Source organism: Perognathus longimembris, chromosome 10 (assembly GCF_023159225.1).
Source record: "Perognathus longimembris pacificus isolate PPM17 chromosome 10, ASM2315922v1, whole genome shotgun sequence".
NCBI classification, from domain to species: Eukaryota; Metazoa; Chordata; class Mammalia; order Rodentia; family Heteromyidae; genus Perognathus; species Perognathus longimembris.
Window position 1 is genome coordinate 54,677,093 of NC_063170.1, and position 25,678 is coordinate 54,702,770.

General features: G+C 42.1%; 1 protein-coding gene and 1 long non-coding RNA gene across 20 annotated transcripts in view; both read right to left on the bottom strand.

Moving 5' to 3' along the window:
- The window catches only part of Magi1 (membrane associated guanylate kinase, WW and PDZ domain containing 1), a 548,751-nt gene that overhangs the window by 154,334 nt on the left and 368,739 nt on the right, over window positions 1–25,678 (bottom strand). Inside the window, exon 1 of one of the 19 annotated variants that reach the window (XM_048356112.1) lies at window positions 2,654–2,771. The exons of the other annotated variants lie outside the window; for them this stretch is intronic. The gene's annotated coding sequence lies outside the window, so the exon portion shown is untranslated. Of the gene's footprint in view, window positions 1–2,653; window positions 2,772–25,678 lie in introns of those variants that run through there. 19 annotated transcript variants of the gene reach the window in all.
- On the bottom strand, window positions 18,640–21,464 carry LOC125358728. Its single transcript, XR_007212374.1, has 3 exons — window positions 19,359–21,464; window positions 19,188–19,226; window positions 18,640–19,118 (listed from the first exon to the last, which is right to left on the bottom strand). It is a non-coding gene; the product is annotated as an uncharacterized LOC125358728 (long non-coding RNA).

The window sequence follows — 25,678 nt, forward strand, 5'->3', positions numbered from 1 at the left end:
ACCACACACATATATACCCATATATATTTAAAGTATAACATTTGATATGTGGGTGGTATATACACACATATACACCATTCACATATATAGCTATATCCCTATATATATGCAGATAAACACACATATATATGTATATATATGACCTTACTGAAATGATATCCCTATCACAAAAGTTCACAATCATCTGCATATTCTACAGTTTTATTAGTGAGCATGTAGTGTGTTTTCCACTAAATAAGTTCTTTTCTTTCTTAAATCAGCATTGGTCTTAGAGCAGCCTCTTGTTTTTATAATCAAATATTTGGGTCAGACCCAAAACAGCTGTTTAAAACCTGTGACTCTATGTCAACATTGTATTTTGAAAATAATTTATTTGTAAAACCACATCAGGGAAGATCTTCACTTCAGAAATGCTTGTCTAAGTTAAGATTCCAGTTGATTATTTGTAACAGTTTAGCAGATTATGTTGCAGTTTATGAAGAAAGTAAATGTCATACTCAATCCATTTTTTTTCCCTTTGCAACTGTGAGGTGTAGTGTTAATTCTTCCAGCTGGTTTGCAGACAGTTTTAAAATTAACTTTGAAGTTTCTCTAACCCTTCAAAGTCAGCAACTGCTTTGCCAAGACAAACACAGCTCTTACTCAACAAGTTAGAATTCAGTAAACTCTTACAGCTTCAAATGTAGTCTTTCTGGGCTTTATGAGTGAGTGAGTGTGTGTGTGTGCACGCGCACGTGCGCACATATTGGAATATATACCTATAAGCAAATACTTGTAGGTCTGCTGCTGAAGGAGTGATACTGACCTACCACTACACTAATCTATATAGAAAAATCAAAATATGCCAAATGCAGTAGTCTATGTTGGTTTATAAAATGGTCAATTCCATCAACACCAATGCCTGAGCATCTGCTATGTGTGGGCCCGGCTACTTTCACTACAAAACAACTCACTTTAAAGATGTGAAAAAACTACATGTCAGGGAAGTTTTAACACTTTGGCCAATTCATCCAGTCCTTAAGTGACAGACTGAATCCAAGTATGGGCAGCCTAATACCAGTAACTGGTACGACATTGATGTTTTAACTCCAAAATGACTAATAAGTTATGTGTTAGGCTCTTTATATCTATTACTGTAGAACATATCAAGGAGGGTTTATGTAGGACAACTTGTGAATTCTGTGCATGTTCCATCTAAGATTCACTGCACATCTATATGATTCTACAATAAGTGCTGGGTACATCCATAGAAACATTTAGGACCTGAATTGGGGTGGGGGGTGGAGGAAAAAGGGTGATACTGCTCAAACTCCAATCCCAGCAGGCACTGGGTATGTGTGCTTGCTGGACAAGCCACTGTGCTAACTCATCTACCTGCCCAGCAGGACGCTGGCAGTGTGCATTATTAAGGATGTGAATACAGGAAAAGAACACCAAACATGGTTTAGCCTATAGGCAGATTCTCTACAGAGAATCCACCACCACCACCACCACCACCACCACCCAGTGTCTGACATTCAACCATAGACTGTAGAAAAGGCCAGCTATGAGGCTTCAGTACAAGAAAACCAAGGACAGCAGTCAACCAAGGAGTAACTGGAGAGCTCCAGAACTCCCATGTAAGAGCTCTTGCAGGGAAGGTCTCCATTAACCGGCTAGTCTGGCCTGGAAGTCACCCAGCCAGGGCCACAGATCTACTCTGGTGAGGAGGGGGTAAATGCTTCTGGCAGACAGACATGATTACCCCAAATTACATTTCCTGTGAGTGAGCAAGGATGCCATGGAAACTAGAGCCATCAGGGCAGTAGGAGCATCCCAGGTGACCTGGAGTTCTCAGCTTCTGAGCAACCTTCTCCCCAAAAATGAAGGCCTCCACGAGGTATGAGGGGCAATGAGCACATGGCAGATCAAGAAGATGTGAGGTACCCCACTATCCTCTTTCCGGGGGGGGGGGGGCGTCCAGAAAGATGGGTTGACAATAGGGCTCTGAACAAAAGGCCCTCCCTTTTGAGTCCTCCCCCCTACGTTGTCCAGCTGAGCCCAGCTTTATGCAAACGCCACTCTTCAAGAAGACTATTGGAGGGACTGGGGGAGGCAACAGTTCCTGAAGTGGCAGCAGGCCAGGGAAATGGGGAGGCGGGAATTGGAAGCCTCCTGGGAGAAAGGGGGGGGGGGGAGGAATCTGGCTCCTCAACCCATTAGCCCCCCCCCACCCCCGCTCCAAACGCAGGGCGAGCCTGGAGCACCCTGGCCGAGTCCCTCTGCTTCCACCTGCGCGGAGAAGCAGCCGCGCGGTCCCCACGGCCGCCCGTGGCACGGCGGTGCGCGCCAAGCTCGTCCAGAAAACATGGCTGGCTGGAGCCTCCGCCGCGCGCGCGGGCGCGTGCAGGCCCGGGACACGGCCGCCGAAGCCGGGAGGTGGGGAACTTGAACGCCGGGCAAGAGCCAAGTGCAGTGCGTTCCGGCGGCGCCCGGGCACGGCGGCTCCCTTCCTCCTTTCTTTCCTTGTCCTCCCTGCCCATCTTCCTGGTCCCCCCCTCTTCCCCGCCCCTCCCGGCCCAGCGCAGCCCTCCTCCTGGCCTCCCTGACCCCCCCCCCCCAACTCCTTCCCCTCCAAGCCCAAGGGCAAACCTGCCCGCCCTCCCCACGCTACCTGTCGGGGAGCAGCCTGAGGTCCGCGGGGTCACGGCCGCAGTCCAGGCGCGCGCCCAGCCGCCGCCCGCCTCATCCCGCGCCTCTGAGCGGCGGGCAGCAGCTGCTCCTTTTATGGGGCCCCGCAGGCAGGAGGCACAGCCCGGCGCCCCCAGCCCGCTCCCGCGGCGTCAATGCGCGCTATTCACACTCGGGGGCTGCCGCTGCTGGCCGCCTCCCTCCACCCCCGTGTGTGCCCGCCCCACTCCACATGGCCTTGGGCAGGGTGGGGTGGAGGGGGCAGCCTGGCTTTCGGGGCACCCATGAGGAGAGGAGGAGTCACGTGGTCCTAACCCAGGGTAGATTTGGGGCCCACTGACTGGCCACAACCTTGGAATTGGACTGTCAGGCTGAGACGCGGCGGGAATAAACTGAAGTTTCAATCACGATCATCCTCATTTTACTTACAATCATTATTACTACACAGCACCTGTCATCTCCTTAAGTGATTATATGAACCAATTATTTCTGACACCGAGAATTTTTAAAGAACCGTGTTGTTCCAGCCCACTGTGTTCACCCCCACGTTGGTTTAATCCAGCCAGATATTTACCGTTCTCAATGGAACCTAGTACTGGTCTCCACTCCAAAAGCTAACCATCTTAGCTGGTCATCGAAGGGCCTTTAAATAGCTGCACAGCTACCTCCCTGACCCGTCTCTCTACTCTCCAAGTTGGTGCTCCCTCTCGTGTAACAGCGACCCCCCCCCTCCCCCTAGAACGATTTGCCTTCCCCTTTAAAGCTCAGAAAGATTACGCTTAGACAAATTAGGTTGCTCCACTCAGTGGTGCTAAAAAATGTCCCAGATCAGATCAAGTTCAAAGTCTTGGAACTGAGTGGCCCACTGTTGCTATCCCCCCCTCCATGGGACCTGAACTCAGGGTCTGGGCTTTGTCCCTCAGCCTCTTTGTGCTCAAGGCTAGTGTTCTACCACTTGAGCCACAGTGCCACTTTTGGCTTATTTGGGGTAATTTATTGGCGATAAGTCTCAGGGATTTTTCTGTCTGAACTGGCTTTGAAATGGGATCCTCAGATCTCAACCACCTGAGTAGTTAGGATTACAGGCGTGAGCCACCAGTGCCCAACTGTTGCTACTTTTTTAATACCAAAGGGATATCATATTCCTATTGAATGTGGGGAGGTTTGTACTTATTCACTGGAAGAATAAACCAAACAAGCACACACACATACACACACACACACACACACACACACACACACACACACACCCTCCCTGAACTCCCTAGGCTGAGAAAAAAACATCCCAGAACTTCCCCTTTGAGCCTCTGGCCAGCTCTTCCTCTACTAATTTCAGGCAGACCATGGCAATCATACATAGGACATTCGTTGAGATCCACCCTGGAATGCTTACATCATTGCCTAAACAACATATCGCCTCCCCACAAGGAAGCCAAAAGCTATGATTTGCTATACTGCACAAAAATATTCAAATGACTTTCCCTGTGTGAATTAGACATCAAGGACAAAAAAATCTACATGGAGGGTCTAAAGTAGGACTTCCTTCAAGCAGGCAGAAACTCAACTAGACAGTATATAACATTTACTTGTGATCTTTCTTTACTCCTTTCCTTCTTTCTTTCTCCTTCCCACCCTCCCTCTTCTCTCCTCCCCCCACCACCTCTCTTTCATTCAGAAAAGCAACCACCAAGGAAGGATTTGTTATGAGCAGTTTCCCCCAAAGCAAACAAGGTTGGTATAATTTCCTTAGGGGAAGCTCCTCAGACAACTAGGCTTGCCTGATTCTGATAAGATGCAGAGCAATGTGTATGTTAGTGACTCCAAAACGGAGGAGGTGGAGAGATAGTCCTATTGGAGTGAAAGTGATTTTCAATTTTGAATAATTACATTAGGTCATTCAATGGAATGGAGTGTCAGTAGTACATGGCTTTCCTGCTGAGAGGGTTCTTAAAGGCTGAGTGTTAAGAGGCAGAAAGCCTGTAATTACAAGTCCTGAAGCACCCACCCTCTCTGATGAAGAGGGTTGGAAAGCAGCCTGCTCAGGTAATAGGTTGTATGTGTGTGTGTGTGTGTGTGTGTGTGTGTCCCCTTCCATATTTCCCATCTGTTTTTATTTCCCAACACGAACTTCTAACTATGCCAAGTTTCTATTTAAATGCAAAAGCAAACCAAAAAGCCACTTGACAAAACTCTTAACAAATATGATTCGGAGAAAGAGATATTTGAACCTACATCCAAAAGAAGCTTGTGTCTACCATCTGGGTGAGAGTGGTTTATCAAGCAGCAGCGCAATCCCTAAACACTCTGGGACCTGGAGCCACATGACCTTCTCATTTATTTGTACTGGCGATAGAATTTTCTTAGAAGCTCTTTCATTGCCATGGGGCATCAGAAAATGAAGGCTGGGTGCTGATGTCACCATCCATTCCTTTGTCTATTTCTGTTCCTATCTATTCAAATGGGTTTCCTTTGAGAAAAATCTAGCTTTTCTTGGGAATTCAATGAATTGCTTATTTTGATCAAAGCTTGTGAAGGCTGAAATTTGAGGTGGGGGGGAATCAAACTGAATTCTACCATGACTCCTGTCATGACGCATAGGAGCCTTCGACATACTTCCCAGATACACGTGCCACGGTCACTCGCCAGAAAGAACTAGGAGGTTAATTCAATGTGCAATATTCTGCTCATCTTAGATCACAGGCTCATGGACAGAACTGGAAGATTTCTTCAGGAAGAAGGGAACTACAACTTCATGGAACTGGGGATTTTTGCTGGTCTCTGGCAGAATAATGCATGTAAGGGAGGCTGAGGCCCCCGCCCCACCCCCGTCTGCACCCCCCCCAACAGGAACAGCTGGTCAAAAAAATAAAAAAGACACTGCATTGTGTGTTACCTTCACTGGAATACTTTATCCCTACTCTATCTAAAACAACAATGTAGGTTTTTTTTTTCTTTTTTGAGACCCTCAAGATGGATGGAAAAATTAAGTCTGATTTAATCTATCGGCTATGCATGGTCTAACAACATTAAATCATACATTTGGAGGCTTAGTAGCTAGAGGCAGTTTCTACATCAAACCCCAATGGCCACCCAGTAGTCATTTTTCTTTGTGGTAGGTATGAATCTTACCCGACACTTTGATCACTGGTAGTTCTTTATTTTAAAGCATTAACATTATGGTCCTCACATAAAACAGAATAATTCAGTGTAGCTTTGACTTTTTTCTTCTTAAAATATACTCCCTTTCCCCTTTATTATTTATTCAACACAACATTTCTGAGCATTTTCTTGTGTGTGATGTTGCCCTAGACAATGCAGGGGGCCAAGTGCACAGACAGAAGGCCCAGCCTTGGTGGTGTCATATACCTGCCCAAGACCAGACTTCTAATATAAACGCTATAAATGCATACAGAGCCGCCTGGAAATTATCCACCCAGATGATGGCACTCCAACAGTAGATGCAAGTAAATGAATAAACCAAAAAAAAAAAAAATTCCTGGTTTGGGAACATGCTATTTTGTTCTCTGACCTTATAATTGGTTTTTAATATGAAAATAGTTACAAATGAACAAGGATGACCAATAGTTAGACCTTTGACTTTGGAAGGAGTCTGTTTAGGGTGGAGAATCCCAAGCTAGACTCACTGGCACTGTGACTCAACTGTTGCTAGGTCAGTTTCTTTTCTTTTCTTTTTTTTTTTTTTTCTTTTTTGCCAGTCCTGGAGCTTGAACTCAGGGCCTGAGCACTGTGCCTGGTTTCTTTATGCTCAAGGCTATCACTCTGCCACTTGAACCACATCGCCACTTCAGGCCTTTTCTATACATGTGGTGTTGAGGAATCGAACCCAGGGCTTCATGTACATGAGGCAAGCACTCTTGCTACTAGGCCCTATTCCCAGCCCTGTTTCATTTTTATTTTTTACTGGAGATAGTGAAAATAATTTCCTCATAGGATTGTTAAAATTAACTGAGTCCATATAGAAAAATCATCTGGCCTAGGGCAGTGGATTCCAATCTTGTTTCCTATTCTTGCTCTCCTCAATGTGTTTTTTAAAACATTCTTCCTTCCTAACCCACCCTTCCCTTCCAAGGAGAATTTAACACCACCCATTCACTTCATGTCTCTTGAGGTAACATATGTCTATCGCGTCTATATGGGCAGAATTGTTCTTTACGTGTAAAGTATGATTTTTTTCAACCCCCAGGAACCAAGGTTTACTCCTTTAAAAGTGTTACAGTTTCTTATTGAGAAGGCACGGCCAAGAGCCCAGCATATAGAACTTAAGTTCAAGCAAATAGTCATTATAAAAAAATAGAATAGGGGCTGGGGATATGGCCTAGTGGCAAGAGAGCTTGCCTCGTATACATGAGGCCCTGGGTTCGATTCCCCAGCACCACATATACAGAAAACGGCCAGAAGTGGCGCTGTGGCTCAAGTGGCAGAGTGCTAGCCTTGAGCAAAAAGGAAGCCAGGGACAGTGCTCAGGCCCTGAGTCCAAGGCCCAGGACGGCCAAAAAAAAAAAAAAAAATAGAATAGTAATTATAAGAAAACAGAGATATGATTCTGTGTTCTAAGACTAAAGAAGGGGGGGTTGTCAATCTGGTAAAAGGATAAAAAGTACATATCAGCTCTGACATCCAAAATGCCAAGGCCAGAATCCAGCAGCTCAACAAGCAGCAAATGGAGACTGGGTTGAGCTGAGCATGAATCGGCAGTACCCTCCTCACTGAGATGGGGACAGGCAAGATTTAAAGCATGGATGCAGCTGGATGAGAGTAAGTACAGCTCTTAACCAGTCACAAAAGCTACAGGACAGTTCAATGCAAAGTAGGTAAGACAACACCAAAGGCATCTAAGACAGTCACTTCTGGACACACTTCCTGCCTAAAAAAATCCTTTTTCTGCCCTAGCTTCACCCAAGTCTTACTTCGTAGCAAGTCCCCCAAAGCCACACTTCCTTATGAAGTCTGCAGTACAAAGGACTCTTACCATCAAAGGACCCTCACCATCCCGGAGCACTTCAGCTTCCTAAACTGAATGACATTCTACGTACAGCTAAACATAGTTTTTCTTCAAAAGTGTCATTTAGCCGGGTACTGGTGGCTCATGCCTGTAATCCTAACAATTCAGGAGGCTGAGATCTGAGCATCATGGTTCAAAGCCAGTCCAGGCAGGAAAGTTCCTGAGATTCTTATCTCCAAAGAACCACCAGAAAAACTGGAAGTTGTGCTGTGGCTCAAAGTGGTAGAGTGTAAGCCTTGAGCAAAAAAACTCAGGGACAGTGCCCAGGCCTCAAGCTCAAGCACCACAGCCAAATATAAATAAATAAATAAATAAATAAATAGTGTCAAGTGAATTTCCTTTGGCGACCCCTGGTGATCACTGTATATGATTTGAGTACACTGGATATTGTATATATGCCTACCTGAACTAGGGAAGAGAAAGAAAAATGCGTGTGTAACAGATATCACAAAAAATGTACTCACTACCTTATTATGTGACTGTACCCCCTTTGCACAACACCTTCTCAATAAAATTTAATTTAAAAAAATTTTAAAAATCATAAAAAAGTGTCATTCATTGTATGAACTTGAGGAGAAGCTGAGAAGAAGATACACTGGAGCACTCCATACTACTTTTTGCAAGTTCTTTGTTTCCGTGTCTAATTATTTCAAACAAAATATTTTTAAATGGTGCCTTGTTCATTTAGTTCTCTCACCATGTGTGCCCCAAGGACCTAGCCAACGCTAGGCATTTCCAGAGACTTGAGAATCAGTGATGAATAAAACAAGACAAAAACCCCTGCCTCATAATTAAGATCATACACTGAGGACTTCTCAGAATAGCTCCTGAGTACCAGCTACCCAAGAGGCCTTATTCTTCTATTACTAGCATGGTGGAGAAATCCTGGGTAAGTAATTGGAGATACTGTCTTCAAAAACAAACCAGGCCTGGCTTAAAGGAAGTAGGGAACATATTTTTCACCTAAAATACAAAAACTATCAGAGGTTGGGCCCCATGGATTATCAAATGCTCTAATGACACATCATACTTAATTCTTTCACAAGTAAGGGTATGTATGTGGTTGAGTATCTGTAATAGAGACACAGAGGGAAATATAGTACATACATAAATATGCAGGAAAGTGTATGTGTTGTAGTTAGCTTAGAGGGAATAGAAAGGAGAAAATAAGACCGGAATATTATACTCCAGTGGACCCTTAAAATTCAAAATATAACCTGAAATTTAAAAGATTCCATCTTGCTTTAAAAAAGAATGATCATCAAAGGAAAAATACCAAGAGTTCCGTTATCCTTTGCCAGACTGAACCACTCACACACAAAATGAAAACAAAACATGTCATAAGGTTTGAAAAAGGAAACATGTTTTTCCTGAATGTGAGCTGTGTTCTTGGCAGGCACCTCCTTCTTCGCCCTCACAATGTGAACCCCAAATCTATTTCTACACTGCATGCAATGATACCTAAAATGTTGGAATCAATCTCATAAGGTATTTCTGAAGGCTGGTTCTCTTTCTGGGCTCCCTTATCATGAATTCCCCTGCCATCTATCCCATTCCCAAAGCTATATCCTGGACAACAACTTTGCTCTGTTCCTAAATTCTCACAAATTTTCCTCCTCAATTTATTTCCCATCCATCTGCTACTATTTCTATTGCCAATATTCTCATCTGCAATGATCTTTTGCCTGGGCAACTAGAATAGCTTTCGAGCTGCCTTTGCTACCTATATTTCACACAGTAAGCAGAGAGACATCTCTTTTTTTTTTTCTGAAGTAAATCTGATTATGTCATTCCCTGGCTTACATTTCTAAAGAATAAAATCCTTCCATTGACCTAAATGGACATATATGATCTGGTCCTTGCCAACTTCTTCAACATCATCTCTTAATCCGTCATCCACACTTCTTCTGCTCTATCTGCACTGGCAGTGCTCAGACAATTAAAGGCTGCCTACCAAGTCACCCCTGCTCTATTTTCTATTCAGTTTGAATGCCACCTTTTTCAGAAGGATCCTACAAATGTTACCCACACTTGATGTGTTGAAGGCCACTCAGCCCACAATGAGCCCTGCTTCCTTTTATTCTGACTCTGGCATTTTCTCTCTCCAAACCATCCCAAGTCTGGTTTGTACAATCTACAAAACTCAGGAGATGGGGGGCTGGGGATATGGCCTAGTGGCAAGAGTGCTTGCCTTGTATACATGAAGCCCTCCCTGGGTTCGATTCCTCAGCACCACATATACAGAAAATGGCCAGAAGTGGCGCTGTGTCTCAAGTGGCAGAGTGCTAGCCTTGAGCAAAAAAGAAGCCAGGGACAGCGCTCAGACTCTAAGCTCAAGCCCCAGGACTGGCAAAAAAAAACCAAAACAAAACAAAACAAAAAAACAACTCAGGACGGGATGGTGGATTATTTAAATGATACTGGCACTCACATCATGGGTGCGCATGCGCACAGTCTCTTCCTTGGACCAGCTGCTGTGGGGGAAGTCAGCTACCACCACATGACCAGCCCTATGGAGAACCGCACAGAGTAATGGACTAAAGCATCCTGCCAACAGCCACTTAAATGCTCTTCAAAGTACGTACATCCTTCAGCACCAGTCAAGCTTTCCCATGACTGTAGCCCGAACCTGCATCATCATGAGAGTGCTTGAGACAGGAAGGCCAGCTGTACCACTCCTGGATTTCTGACCACCAAAGATAGAGGGAGATTATACAAGCTTGTGGTTTTAAGTTGTTACATTCTGGGAATCACTTTACACATAGCAAAAGAAAGTAAGTATGCTAAGTTCAATGCCACTATCACTATCTTCTAGAAAACCTTGTTCCTTTCTGTTCTAGGACTATTCAGAGGTGGAATGTATATGCTTACTGAACTAGTCAGTCCCAGGCTTCTTATTAATGTTGTCTTACCACTTCACCCTGTATTTCTAGAATTATATGACAGGCAAAAGATGACCCACAAAGGAAATAAAACAAAACATCTTATAGTAGAATTACAAAGTTGTAGTCTTACAGATGAAAAACTTTGGTAACTTATTTACTTTGCTACTTTTGCTTTGATAGGAAGTTTATATTTATGTACATATATATAATTTATAAGAACCTTAAACAAGAGAGTAATTAATAGACAATAATAGTATAGGCAAATCCCTTAGCCACAGCCTCATCTATTATTAATTTCACTCTGCAATGCCCCTTTAACAGGGACATGGTGCCAAACTGCCTTCCACCCAAGAGTCCATTACTAACAAGAAAGCAGCATGTGATGCAGGTCTGACTATCTATGGAAGTCCAGGGCACAGACAGACAATTCTCATCATTGAGTGACAATTTTCATCCTCTCACCTTCCTTTGTCTAGAGGAAGCCACAGTCAGTGCCCAATTGAGGCACTAAGTGCCCTCAATCAAAATGTTGAATGGATGGATTGTTACTCCTCAAGAACAACAGACTTGGCATCGCCTCTCGAATGGGACGTATTGGTTCCAAGTAGTATCATTTTCAAAGAAAACTACAGCCAGTAGGACCACACAGAGAGCTCTTGACAGACCATCTGCACGCAAAACATAACTGAAATGGATGACAGATTTTATTTTCTCCTCATACCATCCGTCCCATTCCCTCCCAAACACTTCCTAAAATTCAAGTCATGTGGTTAGAGAAAGTCCTGGTTTCATTTCCAAGTAACTGAGGGGTTTTAGCCAACACTTCCAATGGGTTGGCTATAGAGGTGAGGGTTTCTCAGCCTGGCTTGACCACTGATTTTAAAAGGATTTTTAAAAGGACCACTGATTGGTTAAATAAAGATGGATGGATAGCTGGAAGACAGATAGGGAGATGATAAGTGGATGGATGGATGGATGATGTTTACTACCCCATCCTAGATGGATGGATGGATAAATGGATGGATGGATGGATGATGTTTACCACTCCATCCCAATCTGCTTAGTCAGAATCTCCATAGGAAAGGGCTAGGAATCTGTACTTTATACCACTAACCCAGAAATGGATTACATAATCAGGCATAAAAACACATATGCATCTAGAAGCATTTCCACTACCGTGAACTATGAATTCCCAAATGCACATCTTTGCTCAAAGGACAGAACCTACGAAGAACAATGAACACTATAAAGCAAAAAGTTTCAATGACTTTATCCTCAAGTACTAAACTTCTCATCAAGGAAACAAATAAGCCAATCATACAGAGACACACACACACCCCACAAAATGGATACCTATCCTTTTCAGGATAGAAGGGTATAGAAAAGGCCATGTAGCAATAAAAATAATATTCTTAGTGCATATACTTTCCTTCATGAACGCACAAAGAATCAGCTTTAATAAGTCTAAGGAGGTCTCCTGGGAGGGTAATGTAGCTCAGAAAGTGAGCATTGGCACAAAAGTGTAACGAGTTTTCCTTCATCCTGCTATTCATTATTTTTAAAAAGAGACTGAATTATAAGCCAGAAGCTAAGGACTGAGTAACTCTTATACTCTGCAGAGATCCTGTGTTTTATCTTTGTTGTTGCTATTATTTTGGTTTAGTTTATGAAGTAGGGGACTTATGGTGCCCAGGCTCTTCTCAAAAAATTTGGGCTCAAGTGAACCTTCTACTTCTACCACGCAAATAGCTGGGACTACAGGAGTGATACACTGAATGCATCCTACTCTTTCTTAGCTTATCATGAATCATATAAAGGTTGCCCACCATCCAACAACCTTCAAACCAATCTGAAAATTTAAGGAATGCATAATTCCTTTAGGGAATACATTTTTTCAGCTTCTGTGACACTAACTACATGAAATTATTAATCTACATAGTAGTTTATTTATTTTTACTAAGTAGTTGTACAAAGGTATTTCAATTCTAGAAGTCAGATTATGGGTGCAAAGCAACTTGATCAATGTTACCCCCCTCCCATCATTCACCTCCATCTGACATACTACTTAAATTCCGACATTTTCTTTTAACTTTATTTTCCTTTGCTCTTTAGAGAAATACATGGGGCTAGGGACTACCATGTGATTTAACCCATTCCTGGTGGTACTGGTGTGTGAACTCAGGGCTCAAAGCTTGCTAAGCAGGTGCTCTACAAATTGAGGCATAACTCTAGCCCCATTCCTTTTACCTCAGACTTCCACAAAGTAGGGATATTCTCTGCTTATAGCGCAGAAAAAGCATGCTGGGTGCAGGAGGCTCACGCCTGTAATCCTAGCTACTCAGGAGGCTGAGGATCACAGTCCAAAGCCAGCCTGGGCAGGAAAGTCCATGAGACTCTTATCTCCAATTAACCATCAGAAAACTAGAAGTGGTGCTGTGGCTCAAGTGGTAGAGCACTAGCATTGAACTGAAGAGCTCTGGGACAGAGTCCAGGCCCTCAGCGGCTGGGAATATGGCCTAGTGGTCGCATACAAGAAGCCCTGGGTTCGATTCCTCAGCACCACATATATAGAAAAAGCCAAAAGTGGCACTGTGGCTCAAGTAGTAGAGTGCTAGCCTTGAGCACAAAGAGGCCAGGGACAGATAATGCTCAGGCCCTGAGTTCAAGCCCCAGGACTGGCCAAACAAACAAACAAACAAACAAAACCTAATGACCAACACCCCCCCCCCCAAAAAAAAAGGCGGAAAAACAAAGGTTCACAGAAGTTACAAAACAACTTACTAAGATTTTACACAAATTTGATTTCAGGACCTTTTTTTAATCCAACTAAATAATAATATAAAGAATGAAAGAACATACTCCTTGTGACAGTAAGATTCTATTTTGAGACAAACATTCAGGGGACTCTCTGGTACCTGTCATTGTTGACTTTCTATCACTTCAGTGAAAGTGACATATCACTGCCATTAAATTTGTCTTTTTTAAGTTAACTGTGCCCATTACGGCGGTGCCATGAAAAATGAGCTTCTCTCACTTCATCCGTCCTTTCACAAGCAGAGTCTCTAACTGAAAACATGCTCTCTCTTACAGGCCATTTTAGATCCTACTGCAGCTACTTCCTTGGACCTCATTTAATAGATAAATGTACACTGTTTCCAGATATGGAATAAAAACTTAGATTCCGAGGTTTGGAGAGACAAAGGGTTGTATGATAAAAACAGAGTACGGACATGAAGCCCTCCCCACTGTGGAGTTTCTCTGCCACAGTGTTTTCCAGAAAGACAGCAGCATGTTGTAAAACCTTCCAACACACAACTCTGGAAGGAAGATGGTCTGTAACTAGTTCTGAGGAGAACTACACAATTTAGGTCTGTGAGCATCCTCAAAAGTAATCCACCTGGTGGGGTAGCTCAATTCAATTCAAGCGACGCAGGAGCCTTAGGCTCTGGGTACAGGGCAGCTTCAGCAAAATCTAGAGCCCTCAGTTGAAAAACAGCTACTAAAGCAAAAAGGGGCTAATGAGAAAGGGGGTGGCTCATGGCCCTCAGTTGCCTGCCTAGCAAGCACAGGCCCTGAGTTCAAACCTCCGTATGAGGAGTGGAGTGGTCCAGGGATACACTGTTTTTTCTGCAATGCTTGAGAATGGTCATACAGTAAATCTGTCAGTAATTCCTAGGGACACAAAATACCTGTGAGAGCAGGTGTGTATGGCAAAGATAAAAGCCAGCTATTCAGGGGAATTAGATATTAGAACTGATGTTTTCTTGTTCTTGTTCTTTAATGGACTCTATATTGGAGGGGTTTGTTTTTGTTTTTGTTCTGTGGTGCTGGGATCACATCCAGGGCCTTGCATATGCTAGGTAAGTGCTCTCTCCCAATGAGCTACATCATCAGCCTATCCTCCACAATTTCAAACAAGACTTTGAATTCCAGGATAGTAAAAGCTTTTATAGACTTCAAACAGTATTCAGAAAACGTAAAAAGTATAGTAGCAATTTTCCCTTTTCCCCCCAAAACTCCCTATGTGGCAGAACTGAGTAACAGAGAAGGGCAGGTCATTTGATTAGGGAATCTGGGAGCTTTACCACCTCACCCTACCCTACCCTTCACTACCCTGCAATTCTCTCCCTTAACCCAGAACCTGGCACTGAGTTACAACACGTATAGTTGGGCATACAGAAGGGAAGGCTATACAGGACTAAGGTGGAAGAGACTGACAAGGGTTTGAGGCTCAAATAAATATATCAATCAACTCTGAATTCAAAAAGTTCTATTTAAGCCAGGCATGGTGGTATATACCTGTAATTCTAGTACTTTAGGGGCTGAGGAGAGCACAGAGGCCAGCTGGGGCAACATAGAGAGACCCTATCTTGAAAAGAATCGAACAAAATTCTTCCATTTCTTTACAAGGAAAATAACATGAAAAGCACACAGAAAAACCCAAACCAAAGAAACGAAACTCAAGGACACACTTAAACTCAAAGGGCATGATGTGTTCCAGGCAGATGGGGTCTAAAGCCCCTGGAATTTGCCCCCATGGGTACTGCTTATTAGAGAGATCAACTGTTTCCTAAATAATGATGTTAAACAATAATGTGTTATTAAATACTAACCATTAAAGAATAGTAAATTGTTTATTAGAATGACTCTAATCAAGTGATGACTCTCCTGTAAAATTCACTTTCAAAATTCACATATTAAAATTCATATATGATAATAGTGCAAGGGCTCAGACCTTTAACCCTAGCTACTTGGAAGTTTAAGACTGGGAGAATCTTGGTTCAAGGCCAGCCTGGACAAAAAGTCTGCCACACTACTTCTCAATAAATGGGTGTGGGGATGTACATCTTTCATCCTAGTTATACAGAAAGTATAAATAGGAGGAATGTAGTCCAGGATGGCCTGGGCCTGAGACCCTATATGAAAAACAATGAAGATAAAAAGCAGGAGACATAGCTCAAGTGTAGAGCACCTGCCTACTAAGCAAGAGGCCCTGACTTCACCATAGTTCTGCCAGTGTTACAGATTTATGGAGTACTATAAATGTTTTGATGAATGTACATATTGTCGAATGTTCAAATTAAGATAAATAATGTATCTGTCTCTTGAAACATTTATCATTTCTTTATGGAACAAACACTGAAAGTCCTTTCTTCCAGCTTTTTGAAATATAGAATACATAATCATTGTCTGTGGTTATCCTATCATGCAGTGCAATCCCTGGACTAATTTCTTCTCACTGCATCTTAGATGGGACACTGTTTATTAGAGAGGGTGGATGTACTTCAGTCCACTTCATGCCATTTTAAAAGACATCTGAGAATGATCCCTTTCCCCCACAAGTTAAGAACAAAACCTGGTTGCTTTAAGGGAAGACTCAGAATTTTCAGATGCTCAGGCTAAAAAGATGTGGGGATAATTTACAAAACTTCTCTTATCTTATACCAAAGGTATTACAACTCGCAGTTGTCATACTAACTACCCTCATTTAATACCCTCGTGTAAAGGAAAAACTAATGCAAGTGTTCACTTGTAAAACTGAGCTTTTGTTGTATGAAAGTTTACCAACAAACTTGTACAAACTCAGCCAAACAACACTGGGAAGAAACATTCACCTCAAGCTTAACAAACCTAAATTCATATGCATTGAGCATATTTTCTAGAATACAAAACCACCACAGATATCATGTTTTAACAAATCTAAGGTAATGTTTATAATTTGCAAAGCAACTAAACACTGTCAACTAAATTACAAGTACAGTACATTGCAATTTGGGGGATGTTAACATGTTGAAAACTACTTGTCTTGATAAAATACACTATTGCAAAGAACTCTGATTTATTTTATAACTCTTCAAAGACTAGAATGTGGCAAACTTCCTTTTGTAGTAACCGACAGGGGAAAAAAGAATCTGTTACGCAACTTATTGATGTAAAGCCCACTTACTTCCTAATACATTTGAGATCAGAGCATCATGTGTTAATGGAAAAAAAAAAACTTTCACAAAGCAAGGAATCATACAAAAATATTCACACAGGCCAAGTATGCTACATATTTGCAATCTCACCTTCTTGGGACTTAAAGATCAGGGTAAGAGTAATCTGAGGCCAGCCTTGGCAAAAGACAGGGAGAATCTATCTCAACAATAAGCTGAATGTAGTAACATGCTTCTATCTCAACTATGCTATAGGCATAGAGGCCAGCCCTGGGCAAAAATGCGAGACCCTATCCAAACAATAACTGAAGCAAAAAAAAAAGCTGAGGGCATGGTTCAAGAGGTATAGCACCTGCAAAGCAAGTTCAAGTCTCCGAGTTCAAAAGCTCAGTATGACAATATTCATACATATTTAAAAGCATTTCATTTTTATATTCACATACCTATGCACTAACATACACTCATACACACACAGTGCTCATTCTTTCATAGACCTTTTCAAGTATACTGAGAACTTTTTCTGAATGTAAGTTCCTTGCTTGGGATTTTACAGGCTCTTTTTATTACATAAACCATACTTATAATTCAAAGGCTATAATTCCCAATTTGGGCTTATTTTAAATGGAGAAATAATGTAAAGAAACTTGCAAAGCAATTTCAGTGTTTTAGACTTTTTGTGACTCTCCGTCTATTTTATAATCTTTACTTAATCCTAATTTACCAACAATGTTTAAGCAACCAACCTTTATCAAATCTTCCCATTTCAATTTTTTAATTAAATTATATTATTGCAGTGTTACAGTAACAGGTATACGCAGGGTAGGGGAACCACAGACTATAATAAAGCACTCAACGCATAGCAGGATAGTAGTGGGCCATGGACCCAACATTCAGAGTAGCACTAGGCAGGTATCCAAACTCCAGGGTAGTCTCCCACCCCCACAATGAAGAAGTTGGCTCCAGTGTAGAAATAAATGGTGGAGCATGCTTTCTAAAGACATCACAACTTCCTGTTTGCTCTCTCTTCGATCTCTTCCTCTGAGAAATCCAGCTGTCGTGTCACAAAGTCACTCAAGAAACTCTCTGGAGAAGTAAGTCTTCACAGCTTCCTGCAAGTATCCAGGAAAGCCTGGCCAGGCAGGCAAATGAGACGTCTTTAGAGGCCAGCTTCCAGCCTGCATCAAGCCTTATGAGTTCCACAGCAGCCCAGTGAAAAACTCAGTAGACACCCTGGCCTGGAGCTATCCACTTCTGCCAGATTCTTGTGTATGTGTGTATGTGTGCCAAAGCACTGGTACTAGGCTTGAACTCAAAGGCCTGGGTGTTGTCTCTTAGCTTTTTCATTCAAGGCTGGTGCTCTTCCACTTAAGCCACAGCTCCACTTCTGGCTTAGGATTTTCCCACTTGGGCTGACTTCAAATCTTGACCCTCAGTCTCCCAAGTAGCTAGGATTACAAATGTGAGCCACTAGCACCTGGCTCTGCCAGCTTCTTGATGTGGAAGATGTGGAAGATGGAATGATGTGTATTTGTTGTTTCTAGTTGCTTAAGGGGCAGTTTGCACATAGGAACAGATAGTGATACAGCAGCCTTAGAGCCAGGTATGCGGTCAGCAGGCTGAGAATCTTTCAGATGGATGGGTAGGTTGGCTAAGAAGAGGATCCTTAAGAGAAGCTGACCAGTCTTCTTTACTGCTGGGAAGTTAACAAATACCTTTTCCTCTAAGGCATCGAAACCTTTCCTAATTACCCAATAAAGTACACAACCAAAGATCAGACCCAAATTAAGGGAGCATGGCAGTGGTTCCAAGAAGCCATAGACTTGGGATAAACATGATTGAGCTGGGTGCCAGTGTTCATACCTATAATCCTAGCTATTCAGGAGTCTGAAATCCTGGACTCCCAGTTCCAAGCAACCCTAGGCAGCCAAACCTAAGAGACTCTTCTCTCCAAACAACAGTAAAAAACTGGAAGTGAAGATGTGGCTCAAGTGGTAGAACACTAGCCTTAAATAAAAAAAAGCCAAATGAGAGTGCAAGGCCCTGAGTTTAATCTTTAGTACACACACACACACACACACACACACACACACTCATTCACAGACAGATGGGATGAATGGGTCTAGTACACAGTGAGAGAGAAGTGGATGTGGGATAATCAAGCCTCCCCACTCTGCACCTGCAGGATTCAAGATGACCAACAAGTCAAGTGCTCACAGTTCACAATCTCAATGTTATACCTACGCACAGCTTCCAGATGCGAACCTCAGTCCCATCTTCTTTCCTCCACCAAAAGTCTACACTGGCTAGTGATCAACTCGTGAGAATGCATCTCTGAAGTCTACATGGCAACTTCTTCCACAATGGAAACAAAGAAAACCAATTAGCAAAGACTGTAGACATTCTTCCCTGATGAAGGCTAAACTGAACAGAATATGTTCTGTGAACTACCAAAGTGACTTAATGCATTTCACATGCATGTGTTAAGTGGCAGGCCTTGAGGACCTTAAAAGTCATACAAGGCAAGAGTAGGTTTTCATTAGCAGCAGCAAGAATAAATAAAATGATTCTGATGTGTCTAATATATTCTTTATTTCTTACAATGACCTTGTAAGGGTATCTAATATATTCTTTATTTCTTACCATGTCCTTGTAAGGCAGTATTAGCACCTTAACTTTCTAGATAAGGAAACAGAAGTCATGGGTATTAAGAACCTACCAGGGGGGGGCATGAGGGACAAGGCAACAAACAGTACAAGAAATGTATCCAATGCCCAACGTATGATACTGTAACCTCTCTGTACATCAGTTTGATAATAAAAATTTGAGAAAAAAAAAAAAAAGAACCTACCAGGGGCTAGGAAAGTAGCTCAAGGGACAATTAGCATGAGTGAGGCCATAGGTTTAATCCCCAACACACACACACACACACACACACACACACACACACACAAACACACACAGAGTCTGCAAAGTCCATAGTTGATTTCATACATTTCCCTCATTTCTACAAAGGCACATCTCTGCTACCAGTTTTCCCTCTGAAACATCCCAGCAGGGGCATCCAATCCTCTCTGCCAGTGAGATAGTAGTGGCTTCTCCCTAATGACTGACCTACTTCCCCCAGCGTAAGAAAAGCAGAAGACAAGGTTCCTGGGAAATCAGAGCATCAAAATCAGAAGACTTATTTTGCTGACACATGGGTAATTCACCCTTTGGTTCCTGAGCCATGGGGACAGAAGATGGAATGAAGACATAAAGGTAAACCTCCTGCCCATCTCTTGGAAGTAACATGACCACAGTTAACTCAGGGAAGTCAAAGATCATGAAGACTAAACGAGAGCATCCAGACTTAGCTACAAAAGCTGCAGTGATTGCACAGAGGCACTTATCACTAACATGGGTGCTCAGGCACAAACATTGCATCTGTAGATCAAACAGTTCAAATTCAAACTCAGGCACTGCCTCACTGAGGAACAAGTTTACATGATATTCTCCATTTCCCTCAGATTCGTTTTTTGTTTTGTTTTTAACAATAAGTAAGGTTGTTATCAGGAGTTGATGCAAATGCCATACAAATATTGCTAGCAATGCACAGTTACTTGAGGGCTTACTTGTATCAGACCTCTGTGTTAAGCTTTTCAATTTCTATTCATTGTCATTGTGGCGATAAGCCTTCAGAGTCCTTATCATCTCATTTACAAGGGCATGGGGGTCTGAGAATAGCTTAGTGGTATGGTACGTGCTTAGCATGTACAAGGCCTTGGGTTCAATCTCCAGCATTGAAAATAAATACACACAAAAACAAAACTAAACTAAGGTTACTAGTGCCTGGCATTTAAATACCACTTCCAGAAACAGCACACATAGGCCATTTAAGTTCTCATGTAACAGGGGACTTACCTCCTGGGAAACCAGACACAGGGCCCTGCTGGTCAAATGGAACACTCAAGCACCTACTTTTTTCCATTGCTTCATGTCTCAAAGCCACCCTCCTGATCAGCAAAAGAAACCAAAGACTGTTTGGAATGGAGTACGGGGGAGGAAGTAGCCTTGTGAAGCCTGGACCAGCTCCTCTGCCTTAGACAAGGCTACAAAAATAGATAACAAATCTTTTAAGGGAAAAAAAAGGCAGAACAAATCTATTTTGAAGATTCTTTCCTTCCTTTTGCAATCACAATATGCTTCACAAGTGCCCTGATTTTGATATTTCCACTGCCATCTTCTGCCCCTGTTTTTGGCGTCCTTCCACAGCTAATTCGGATTTTTCTTGTTCACTGAATAGATCTAGCCAAGGCAAAGAGACAATTACATGGCAGAAGAATGAATGAGATTTAAAAAAAAAAAAAGAAAGAAAGAAAAAGATCCCTTATTTATAACTCCCTGCAGAAATCTAAAATAACTATGGACAAAGAATTGTCATCCAATTTACAATACTAAGTATATGACGAACAAAAAATAAAAATAGTAAAAATCAGGCAATGGCTATTCATGAATCCCCTGGGAAATTATAAATAGACATAGCCTCTTCTCATGTTCAATAGTAACCTAAAGATTTATTTGTTTAACATTTTGAGTCCATACCAGTTATTCTAACCCATAGCCAAGGTTTTAGCTGAGGGATTTCTTGTCAAAAGTACTCGTAAATGCCATCACTAATGCCTTACCATCATTAAGTGTCCAAGACAGAGAATAAGGCTATCAGCTGTTCACTGCCAGACAACTATGAATGGCAGGAGTCGAAAAGCTTTAGACCAAGTGAGGTGATAACTTCAAAGCATAGATGAGCCCAACTTCCTCAATGCCAGACTTACACTCCATGGAGAACATAAACAAAGACCTTTGGTCAAGGCCTCAAACTGCTGAGAGAGGCTGGCAACTCTCTTCCCAAACCTGTCACTTATCAGCACATATCAACACAAGCCTTCAAGCACATGTGTGCATACACATGCAAGCATGTTCCAAGCAATTTATAATGAGTTAGATACATCTCTGATACCAAAGGGAAAAAAGTTGTATGGCCTTTCTCATTCTTTCTTCCTCATTCACACATTCATTATCACGTGGTATAGCCTAAACCAGTTGCGGGTTAGCTCTTTCAGAAAATAAAAACAATATTTTTGGGGGGATGGGGGGCAGTCCTGGGGCTTAAATTGAGGGCCTGAGCACTGTCCCTGGCTTCCTTTTAGCTCAAAGCTAGCACTCTACTACTTGAGCCACAGTGCCACTTCCGGCTTTTTTGCTTATGTGGTGCTGCGGAACCAAACCCAGGGTTTCATGCATGCAAGGCAAACAATCTACCGCTAAGCCACATTCCCAGCCCAAAGTCAGTTTTTGTTTTTTTTGTTGGTTTTTTTTGTCAGTCCTGGGCCTTGGACTCAGGGCCTGAGCACTGTCCCTGGCTTCTTTTTGCTCAAGGCTAGCACTCTGCCACTTGAGCCACAGTGCCACTTCTGGCTGTTTTCTGTATATGTGGTGCTGGGGAATTGAAACCAGGGTTTCATGTATGCGAGGCAAGCACTCTTGCCACTAGGCCATATTCCCAGCCTGTCAGTATTTTTTTTAGTCAAGAGCCTATTATCCTCTTTGCTGCCAACACATAACACACATATGTACATATGTACACATGATAACATGGCAATACTAATAAGAAGAATTATGAAGGAATACTCATGGCCACCAAATATTTTGTAAAGTTGTAGAACTAGTTAATACAGTATACAGGCCATTTGCTTTCATGTTGTGTGTCAAAGTATTTAAGTTAACTTGACTTCCTAGCCCTTACTTCCTCTAGGATGATAGTATAGTCTAATATGGGTAGTAACATTGCTCTCATGAAGAAATAATCCTTGTGAAAATTATGATGTTATACACATATACTGATACAAACTGGGCCATAGATTTTAATAAAAGAATAAGTAAAAATGAACAGATGATGCCCATTCTAACTTGCAAAGGACTGCTAAAATGACAGTTCCATGCCATGCTCTCTCTTCAGACTAAGTTTTATATGTTTGAAACAGGCAGGTGATTGGAGCTGCAAATGACATAAATGAAATTTGCATGATCTTAGGCTAAAAATTTTGTACCTAGGATGTCAAAAGGTGATCAGATTGTCAAGCTGGAGCAATCAATAAATCAATAATTTTAAGTAGCAATGAATTCTACAAAGAGGGGCTAGGCACTGTCAGGATAAATAGTATAGGAAAGTCTCTGCGCAGAGCCTTGAATACTGAGACACTCTAACACAGAGATCTGGATTCTAAAGCTAGGAAAGAACTTGTTTTGCTAACGAAACTCAACAAAGGCCAGTGGGGGGGGGGGGGTAGGTGCGGATAAAAAGGAGAGAAGCAGTAGATAATGAGGATCCAAATTACAAAGGAAAATGAATGGAAATTTTTCACTGGTATACTAAACAACATTTTTCATTTTTCTTCTTTTTAACTCCTACTACGTTTTCTATGGGAAATACAGCACTAGGAAAGAGAAGAACAAGAAGACCAAATGATTGTAATATAATTCAGGGGGAAAAACCAACACTATTATCTTGGGTTAGAGTAGGGATGTATATAAAAATAAGTGTTTGTGCTTGCAATCCTAGCCACTCAAGAGTCTGTGATCTAACGAGTACAGTTTGAAGGCAACCTGAGCAGAAGGTCTGTGAGACTCATTTCCAATTACCCACCAAAAAGCTGTGGCTCAAATATTAGACTGCCAGTCTTGAGTAGAAAAAGCTAAGGGGCAGTGCCTAGGACCCAAGTTCAAGCCCCAATACTATTATACACACATACACACAAATGTGTTTGGATTATGAATATTAGCAAATGGTACGAATGAATAGCTGAGGGGACTAGTAGAGAGTGTGGTGAGTGATCAATGAGAAAAGCAAAGAAAAAGATGGCAAGAAGGATATGGGAAGATGATTGCAGCCTTCAGCTGCCTTGAATTCTCAAAGATTCTTTTACAATTAAAAAAAAATACGAAATGGAAAAAAAAAATCTTTGGCACAAGACCCCAAGTTTCACAGTAATAAGAGGGAGGGAGAACAGGAGGAAGATAGGGCAGAAAAGGGCTTTAAAGGAGGGAGCGAGGGAGGGAGGGAGGGAGGGAGGGACTTTGGAACAACCTACATGCTCAGTAGTAGGACACATGGTAGGTAAGTAAATACAAGAGAGTTCTTATCAATCATGTGGCATATTCATTGACAACAGAGAGAAATGTCACAACATTTACAGTCTTTTTAGAAAAGACCATGAAGCAAGTTTGATTAATACAGTTGCAGGCATTACTTATCTACATAAATCATCCAGGAACTCACAGAGAAAATGCATAAAGGCTATCAATTTAAGAATATTAATTGTGAGTAGGAGTGATTCAAGATGATTTGCATTTCTTCCATTTTGTTTATTTGTGGCTTCTTTCCACACTTAACAAAAGTATGTTTTTTGTTACACTTACATGTTAAGTGGCAGCAAGACCAAAAGTCTACAGGTCAAACTAATAACTACGAACATAATCTTTCAAACTAATATCCTGGGGAAACCTTTTTCCATGTTTATTTAGGGCTTTGGCTAAGGAATGAACCAGAGGTCACTCTCTCCAAGTTCATGCAAATGGTGTTTTGTTGTTTTGGAATGTGTATAATAAGACTTTAGACATTTAGCAAATGGTAGTACAAAGTATATTATAAATGCTAGCAAGTAAAAGTACTTCTCTGAGCAGAACTGGCAGGGGACAAAACTGGCCCAGGAAGCTTGTAGAAGTAGCCCAACAGGGTTTACAAATGCTGTGGCACATCTCTACATAATACCCACTAAAACTGTGGGTGTACCAATGTGACTGTATCACACCCTTCAATGACCAGACTCTACATCTGGGGCCATTCCTGTTCTCTGTTCTGTGTGCTCCTGGACCCTGAGAAAAAGGAATGTTCCACGTTGCCCCTTCCCCCCCAAAATGATCAGGAAGGCAAGGCTGATGGATTAAGGCGGGAAATGCCTTCACAAAAGGATGACATCTACAAATTTAGAAATCAGAAGAAGGAAACAATACATCAAGTCCTACTATCTAAACTAATGAAGGAAAAGTATTCCAAACCATAGCAGCAAAGCAAATTAACTGAAGAAGGAAGAGGAGGAGGAAGAGGAGGAAAAAAGAGGAGCAGCCCACAGTCTTCCTGCACTGCTGTAACATATCCCTTTGGCATGTTATACTCACATTTAATTTAGGCTGAACAAGATTCTAGCAAATCTCCTTAGCAGTTAAACAGTTCCTTCAAAGGGATATCAAGATACAAATCCCAAGGTCTACATCCACATCCACATCAACATCAAAATTGTTCAAAGGCCTATCCCAAAGGCTGCTACTTATCAAAGAAATGACACAACCAGAGAAGCATTTCACATGCAAAACCAGTGAAGGGTTCCACATTCACCTGGAGACCTGCCCTTCATGGACTGAGCTGGGGAAGGCTGGGTGACATGATGGCAGTCTAGCTAAACTATTTCCACATCTCACCTCCTCTTTCTCCCAGTTTATATCCCACATTTTGCAGCAATGAAAAGAAAATAATCACAGATCAGAACACACACACACATTTTTCTAGCTGGATGTGCACAGGACTTAGATAACCCATGTTATATCCATTACGGTATTTGGGGATATAATCAAGGCAGAGAAATCTTTAGCCACAGCCAACTAGGGCACACTGAAGACAAAGGTGCATCCAGTGTTGCTACACAGTTGCAGGAAACCTGCCTTGATGAAACCATGCTCTGCTCAGGTTGGCTGACTTGCCAGCTCATCTAACTTCTAGGACAATATTCTAGATAACAGGCCCTGCACAGCTCAAGAGTCAAATGTACTCCTTCACTCTACTTCTACTTAGTATGTGCTTGGTATAAAGGCTTGTATGTTGGTTTCCAAGGGGAGATGATGTGACCAAGTTTGCTTTAGGGTCTCGGCCACAGAGTTTTAAATGTGAGTATATGATGTCATGACAAATCTCTAATAATGCCCTATACATTTCTACTTCATCAGCCATAAAGCGAGGGAATTCCGTCACTTTAATGGGATTTCTATGGTTACTTTATCCTCCCCATTCCCAGGCCTCTATTACCTATAGTTAGGAGATTATAATAATGTCCATGTATATCTTATTATACATG